The sequence below is a fragment of the Grampus griseus genome (assembly GCF_964374135.1).
Source record: "Grampus griseus genome assembly, chromosome: 10".
In the NCBI taxonomy this organism is placed as follows: Eukaryota; Metazoa; Chordata; class Mammalia; order Artiodactyla; family Delphinidae; genus Grampus; species Grampus griseus.
The window spans coordinates 36,750,293-36,758,644 of NC_139004.1; the positions used below are offsets into that span (position 1 = coordinate 36,750,293).

The 8,352-nt window shown below is 41.2% G+C and overlaps 1 pseudogene across 1 annotated transcript in view; it reads right to left on the bottom strand.

Annotated features, from left to right (window-relative positions):
- Positions 1–7,076, bottom strand: part of LOC309828231 (lupus La protein homolog) — an 86,197-nt pseudogene extending 79,121 nt beyond the window's left edge. The window contains exons 1-2 of the transcript in view: positions 5,800–7,076; positions 4,677–4,790 (exon numbers count right to left, since the gene is read on the bottom strand). The product of the transcript in view is annotated as a lupus La protein homolog (transcript). The remainder of the gene's footprint in view (positions 1–4,676; positions 4,791–5,799) is intronic.
- Between the last annotated feature and the right edge of the window lie 1,276 nt (positions 7,077–8,352).

An 8,352-nucleotide genomic window follows, 5' to 3' on the forward strand; every position in this document is an offset into this window, starting at 1 on the left:
CAAATAATACTAGTTAAATATTCCTCTCTGAGATGCCTCAGGGGCCCTCTTAAGCATCCCGAAGTTAGCTGGAGGTCAAAAGAACTTTAATTAAAATTTGATATTTGGGACGTTTTTCAAAAAGTTTCAAAACATTTCATTAAATAAGATCATAGGTCACTATAAGACATTACTTATTTCTTATCCAAAGTGAGAAGAGATCTCAAAAGCCAATACAGATCACTTAAAGGCAAGGAAGTTCATATAATCTGTTATCAAAATCAGCATTCTAAGTAAACTTGTTCTCTTAGCAGAGAGGAACCAAATCTAGTCTTGCACTACCCTACTTTTAATAACAAATTCCATTTACCTAACTAAGTTTAATCTAATCTTAGCCTGACCATGCATAAAACTCCTTTTTTGCTCAAAACATATAATAACTGTTTGTCATACCAGCATTTTTTTTAACATCTTTATTGGAGTATACTTGCTTTACCATGGTGTTCTGCTTTATAACAAAGTGAATCAGCTATACATATACATATATCCCCACATCTCCTCCCTCTTGCATCTCCCCCCACCTCATCCCACCCCTCTAGGTGGACACAAAGCACCGAGCTGATCTCCCTGTGCTATGCGGCTGCTTCCCACTAGCTATCTATTTTACATTTGGTAGTATATATAAGTCCATGCCACTGTCTCACTTTGTCCCAGCTTACCCTTCCCCCTCTCCGTGTCCTCAAGTCCATTCTCTACGTCTGTGTCTTTATTCCTGTCCTGCCCCTAGGTTCTTCATAACCTTTTTTTTTTTTTTAGATTCTATATATATGTGTTAGCATACGGTATTTGTTCTTCTCTTTCTGACTTACTTCACTCTGTATGACAGACTCTAGGTCCATCTACCTCACTACAAATAACTCGATTTCGTTTCTTTTTATGGCTGAGCAATATTCCATTGTATATATGCACCATATTTTCCTATCCATTCATTTGTCGATGGACACCCAGGTTGCTTCCATGTCCTGGCTATCGCAAATAGAGCTGCAATGAGCATTGTGGTACATGACTCTTTTTGAATTATGGTTTTCTCAGGGTATATGCACAGTAGTGGGATTGCTGGGTCATATGGTAGCTCTATTTTTAGTTTTTTAAGGAACCTCCATACTGTTCTCCATAGTGGCTGTATCAATTTACATTCCCACCAACAGAGCAAGAGGACTCCCCTTTCTCCACACCCTCTCCAGCATTTATTGTTTGTAGATTTTTTTTTTTTTTTTTGCAGTACGCGGGCCTCTCACTGTTGTGGCCTCTCCCGTTGTGCAGCACAGGCTCCGGACGCGCAGGCTCAGCGGCCATGGATCACGGGCCCAGCCGCTCTGCGGCATGTGGGATCCTCCCGGACCGGGGCACGAACCCATGTCCCCTGCATCGGCAGGCGGACTCTCAACCACTGCGCGACCAGGGAAGCCCGTTTGTAGATTTTTTGATGATGGCCATTCTGACTGGTGTGAGGTGATACCTCACTGTAGTTTTGATCTGCATTTCTCTAATGATTAGTGATGTTGAGCATTCTTTCATGTGTTTGTTGGCAATCTCATACCAGCATTTTCTGATTGGAAACTTATGCTTTAGTTTTCCTCTCCTCAGAATGCAAAGGCAGGTAAACTTAGATTTGCCCAGCAACCAATGTTCCAATATTTTATCCTATTTGATTTTTGTTTTTTGGGTGTTTTTTTTTGGCCGCACTGCGCACCATGCGGGATCTTATTTCCCCGACCAAGGATTGACCCCGTGCTCCCTGCAGTGGAAGCTCGGAGTCCTAACCACTGGACTGCCAGGGAATTCTCTTATTCTATTTGAAATGACCCAGATAGTCAATAAATTCTTGCCATTTAACTTAGATCAGTTTCAAGTTACCAAAATCTGGAAAGGTTATTTTATTTAATTTAATTAATTAATTTATTTATTTGGAAAGGCTATTTTAGATAGACTTAAAGTTTTGTCATATCAAAGTTATTTTCCTTGCTGACAAATTTGCAACAGATATAAGGTCTTATTTGATCTCTAGTATACCTAGATACACAGAAATATTACACTTAACAAACCAATAAGCTTAAGCTCGCTTCAGTACCGGATATCAATTCAGTACTGCATATTTCCAAAATCATGAGGACCTGAAATTCATTTTGGCCAATTTTCTTTCTTTCTTTTAAAATTAATTTTTATTGGCGTGTAGTTGCTTTACAATGTTGTGTTAGTTTCTGCTGTACAGCAAAGTAAATCAGCTACATGTATACATATATCCCCTCTTTCTTGGATTTCCTTCCCATTTAGGTCACCACAGAGCATTGAGTAGAGTTCCCTGTGCTATACAGTACGTTCTCATTAGTTACCTATTTTATACATAGATATAATCTGTGAATCTCAATCTCCCTTCACCCCACCCTTGGACAATTTTCTAAATATTAGGAAGTATTTAATTTGTAAGTGCTTACTTTTAAGTCTATGAAATATAGCTCATTTACAAGTTAATTCAGCAATATTATAACTGAAAGTGGTCCAATTCTGGAGAATGCACCTCAAGGGGCTGCATTTGGGAAACAAATTTGAGTTTCCCATAGCCGGCACACTTAACGCACAAGACAAATGCAAACATACACACAAAGAACAAAATCTAATTCCTGCAGGACAGAAACAAAAGAGTGAAGCCCAACAATATCCTTAACTTTTTCAAACAAGGATCCCTCTTTTTAACAACAAACAACATGCAAATGGAAAGACAGGGAATCATGACTGTGTGTGTCATGGCAATTCACCTGGCAAATGCAAAACCAAAAATAACAGTTGAAATAAGTTAAATTTACTTAGTTAACTTCAAGATTTCTCCTAAAAATATTTTTATTTTCTCAGGGTCAGGATTCTGAAAAAAGTATTCCATCAAGCCAGCTTTCTCTAACTGCATATGCAAAAAGAACCAGTTTTGGAATTTCATAGGAGTTTCATCATAACCAATTTTCCTCTTAAGTCTAAAGAATATAGTGGCCACGCAGTGTTAAAACAAACAAACGAACTACTTTCTCTCTCTTTCTAGGAGCATACTAAAAATCTCCCAGTTTTGCAAAATACACTCTAGGGGGCCTATAAAATGGAAAGAGCTCTGATTATCACAGCAGGCATTATCAAATATCAACCAAACAAATGCAATGCCAAACGGTCTTGCAGGATCACAGTTCCCTAGCACCAAAAAGGGAGCTTCCCAATCACTGCAAAGGGAAAATCCCAAACAACGCTTCACCACAGGCGAATCCCAACACAATAGGGAAGGATACCTGGTGTCATCACACTCAGCTCCATTATTCACCAAAGACGTCTCAACTAACCAGTGCAAGTACTGATTCACACACATACAACATAACGAACACGGTCCCACAAACAAAAGCCCCACAAAAAAAAGCAAACCAGAGTGGCTCACCCCAAAATGATACACACAAAAACATAACAGATAAATTACCATCACACAGACAGAAAATCAGAGGAGTTGTAGTCTAAATTCCACTTCCATAAGTCAGAAAGAGAAAGACAAATACTGTATGATATCATTTATACGTGGAATTTAAAATATGGCACAAATGAATCTACATAACAGAAACTGACTCATAGACATGGAGAACAGACTTGTGGTTGCCAAGGGGGAGGAGGGAAGGAGAGGGATGGACTGGGAGTTTGGGGTTGGTAGATGCAAACTATTACATTTAGAATGGATAGGGACTTCCCTGGTGGCACAGTGCCTAAGAATCTGCCTGCCAATGCAGGGGACACGCATTTTATCCTTGGTCCAACTAGAGAAAGCCCGTGCACAGCAATGAAGACCCAACGCAGCCAAAAATAAATAAATAATTAAATAAATAAAATAAAAAATTACAAAAAAAAAATAACGGATAAACAACAAGGTCCTAATGTATAGCACAGGGAACTATATTCAATACCTTGTGACAAACCATAATGGATGGAACAGAATATTGAAAAAGAATGTCTATATGTGTGTAACTCAGTCACTTTTCTGTACCACAGAGATTGACACAACATTGTAAATCAACTTTACTTCAATTAAAAAAAAAAAAAATTCCACTTCCACTCCCAGACAGAGGCCTCCAAACAGAGTTGACCAAGGGACTTCCCTCGTGGTCCAAGAGTCCGCCTTCCAATGCAGGGGACGCGGGTTCGATCCCTGGTCCAGGAACTAAGATCTCACATGCAGCAGAGCAACTAAGCCCACACGCCCTGGAGCCTGCGCACCACAACTAGAGAGAAGCCCACACAACGAAGAGCCCGCGGGCCGCAGCTAAGACCCGATGCAACCAAATAAATACCTGAATATTGAAAACAAAACAAAAAAACCAGAGTGGCCCAGCTCTCAAAAGCGAATGGGCCCAAAGTGGCTCACTTCCCGCAAGGGAAGCAGCGCAAATGGGGTGGAGAGCATTCCCAGCCTGTGCAAGCTGGAGCGACTTACCCCCAAGTGACACTGAATGTGGACCACAGCTCTCCGGAACTGTTCCAAACAGCCTCGAGCGGGGAATGGGGGAAAGGTTCACTGCTGCCTCAAGGCCTGGGCCCCGGCCAGTGGGCGGCTGTGGCGAGGGCCCTGGAGCTCTGGAGAACACATCCCCCAGCCTGTCCCCGGCCTCGCAGCTCACCCATCAGCCAGGGGCCTCGAAGGCCCCGCGTAGAACGCCGCCATTCACCTCTCACCGCGCTCTCCGCCTCGAGGACCACCTTGAGGCTGACAGTCAGCGAAGCCGGACCTCTAACTGCCGCGATAACGGTCACGTGATAACGGTCTTGCGCTAATGGATCGCATGCGCGCACGCCCCAAGGACTGCGCATGCACCCTGCCCCTAGTACAAAAACGCTTCCTGGAGTTTTTGAGAACTTTAACAATATCAGCTTGGAGAAGTTTAACAATGTCAACTGCTTCTCAAGTGTTTTTTACCCAGTAACTACGTGTGCCCAGTACTCGGCTTAATTCCCCTGGCAAGTCGAGGAATAGAAGATGTATTGGGCCTCACCCAGGACCTTGGGCTCCATTTGGGGAAATGGAGCACTCATATTAAAAGTTTGTTTTCTTTGCGTCAGTGATAGGGAGCTTGAATCAGGAGACACTCAGCCAGCAGGGGGATGAGGGCAGGGACAAGACTCCTAATTTGGAGGAAGACAAATCTGAGTACAAATTGGGGCTCTTCCCTTCACTGAGTTCCATGAAACTGTGGGTGAGTCAGTTTCTGTCACTGGGGCTCAGTTTCCCAGGCTGTAAACAAGGAATAGCAACGTCTACCACAGTAAGTCATGGTGGGAATGAAAGAAGATAACATGTATAAAGTGCCTAGCTTGGTCAGTATTATAAATCCCTCCAAAGTGAGGAAATCAACAGGTTCCCCCTCCCTTTTATTCATTTATTTATTTGACTGCACCACGTGGCTTGCAGGATCTCAGTTCCCCGACCAGGGAATGAATCCAGCCCCAAAGCGATAAGTCCTAACCCCTGGACTGCCGGGGAATTCCTCCCTCCCTTTTAAAATGTTATTTTTTTATTTTTTTTAATTTAAATTTTTATAACTAAGAACACAAGCTGAATTATACATAAAAAATACTGATTTTGATAACAATAACAAAAAAAGACAAGTTAAACAACAAAAAGATTTTCCTTTCTTACAGGTGGACATTGAAGTGGACCTAATTCGTTTTTCTTTTTAAAAGCCTCCAAAGACAAAAGCAGCTTAAAATCTAATTAAAATGAATAAAAAATGTTTACTAAATTACTGGTCTCCGGCACCATTTTCTGTTGTTTCGATGCAGGTTCTTCTTTGTTTCTTCTCTTGCTCTTTTTACTGGTCTAGATGCACCATTTTCATCGTGTTCATCATCACTGTCAAATTTAGTTTTCTTGCCCTGAAACTGCTTTTCCTTTAGCAGACGCAATCTGGGCAGCTTTATTTCCCTTTCCTTTTCCTTTAAATCTGAGACCTTTTGACTTCCATTTGTTTAGGGATTCTTGTTGATCTTCTATTTTTTTTTTCAATGCTTCTTTTTCCACATCTCCTTCTAGTACTTCTCAGGTGACCCCTTTGTTCCTTAATTGTAGGTTACCATTATTTGCGTCTTTTGCTTTATCCCGTGCTTCCTTAGCTTTTCCTTTAAACAGAATTATTCCCTCTTTGGCTCCTCTGACAAAGTCTATCCATTTTATTTCACCATGATTTGAGAAAAGGATATGCAAATCTTCTCTACACGTCTGATCATCTAAGTCCCCCAAGAATTGCAGTAAGCAGCCAATCTTTTCTTCTAGAGATTTCATTTCAGCATTTTCTGCTAACTTTTGTTTTTCTTCTTGCTCTTGTTTAGCTCGTAATTTAGCTTCGATTTTATTTTGCTTTCTTTCTTCATTTTTTTTTGCAAAGTAATCTTCCTTGAAAAGTATTAGCAGGTCTGTGTCTTCGTACTTCTGGCCAGGGGTCTCGACAAACTTCTTAGCAGATTCAATGGTATCAAATACAGCAAATATTGATCCCTTAAATGCTTTGTGCAATGTTCTTCTCATCTGAATATTTAGTACCTGACCTTTATCTTCCAACCATTATTTTACGTCATCAAGGGTTGCATCAATTGGGAAGCCTTTAAAATAAACAGACCTGTTTTTTACATCATTTTTATACTCATCAGTCACTTCAGGGAGGGGTTTGCTTGGAGATCTTCTAATTTTAGTTTTATCTTCACTTTTTTCCATAAGTTCCGCCTTTGATTTGCTCAATGCTTCTACTATTACATTAAAGTCTGTTGTTAGACGGTTTAACCTATTAAATTTTATCATTATCTCCAAAGATACCCAGACTTCATCCAGTTCGATCTATTCCTTTAAAAATTTGTCACGTGACAAATTGAAGTCACCAAAATAATACTCGATTTGATGACAGATTTTGGCCCCCAGAGCAGCCATTTTTTCATTATCACCATTTTCTGCCATCCTGGCTATCTTTAAGTTCCCGGTCCCACAGAGATACGCCACAGGGTCACTAACAGCGACAGCAAGGTCTCCAATCCCTAGCCTAAAATGTTATTTTAATTATGGTAACAAAACACATAAAATTTACCATCTTAATCATTTTAAATCATATAGTTCAGTAGTGATAAGTATATCCACATGTTGTGCAATCTCTAGAACATTTTAATCTTGCAAAATTGAAACTATACCCATTAAACAAAAATTCCCCATTTTCTTCTCCCCCTTGTGCCTGGTAACCACCATTCTACTTTCTGTTTCTATGAACTTGACCACTTTAAATACCTCCCATAAGTAGAATTATGCACTTTTTGTCCTTTCGTGTCTGGCTTATTTTTACTTTGCAAAATGTACTCAAGGGTCATCCATGTTGTAGCGTGTGACAGGAGTTCCTTCTTTTTTAAAGTTGAGTAATATTCCATGGTATGAATATACCACATTTTGTTTATCCATTTTTCCTCAGTGGACATTGGATTGCTTCCACCTCTTTGTGGAATTGTGGATAACACTGCAATGAACAAAGGTGCGCAGATATCTCTTTGAGACCCTGCATTCAATTCTTTTGGATGTGTCTACATCCAGAAGTAGGACTGCTGGATCACATGGCTAGTTCTATTTTATTTTTTGAGGAAGCTCCATACTGTTTTGCATAGCAGATGCATCATTTCAAAATCCCACTGATGGTGCACACTGCTTCCAATTTCTCCACATCCTTGTCAACACCTGTTATCTTCTTTTTTTGTTTTTTTAAGTAGCCATCTTAATGTGTGAAGTAAACAGGATCTCTTTTTGCAGAACTATTATCATTTCTTCTCACCACTCCAGAAATGCTGCAAATGAGTCCGATTGCAGGATTGATCCAGCATTTGGTCAAAGGAGTGTGTTTTGTCAGTGATCCGTGGAGAATCAAGCCAAGTTGGACAGGGATGCCAGGGCTTTCAACCTGCTGAGAGCTGTCCACTGTGGCCTGCAAATGGGGAGGCGCACACACGAGCTGCTAAGGTTGGCCAAGTCTGTTACTATATTTGCTTTGGCTCCAAAGATCCCACAAAGGAAACAAGGGACCTGCTGCGGGGGGGTGGGGGCGGCGGGGGGGGGCATATTCCCCCCCACCCCCCACCCCATGCAGCCCTTCTCATCGTTCTCAGTGACCTCTCCCCACTGTTATCTTGCTCCTGACATGTCTCCTGAGATTACCTTTGGTGAAGAAATTCTTGTTGAGAAGTTCAAAGCTAGGGCTTTGGGGCTCTGTTGAAGGACTCTGGGGGTGGGGCCTCGAGGCACTACGGAGACCAAGTAAAGAGGTGGCTTGCATG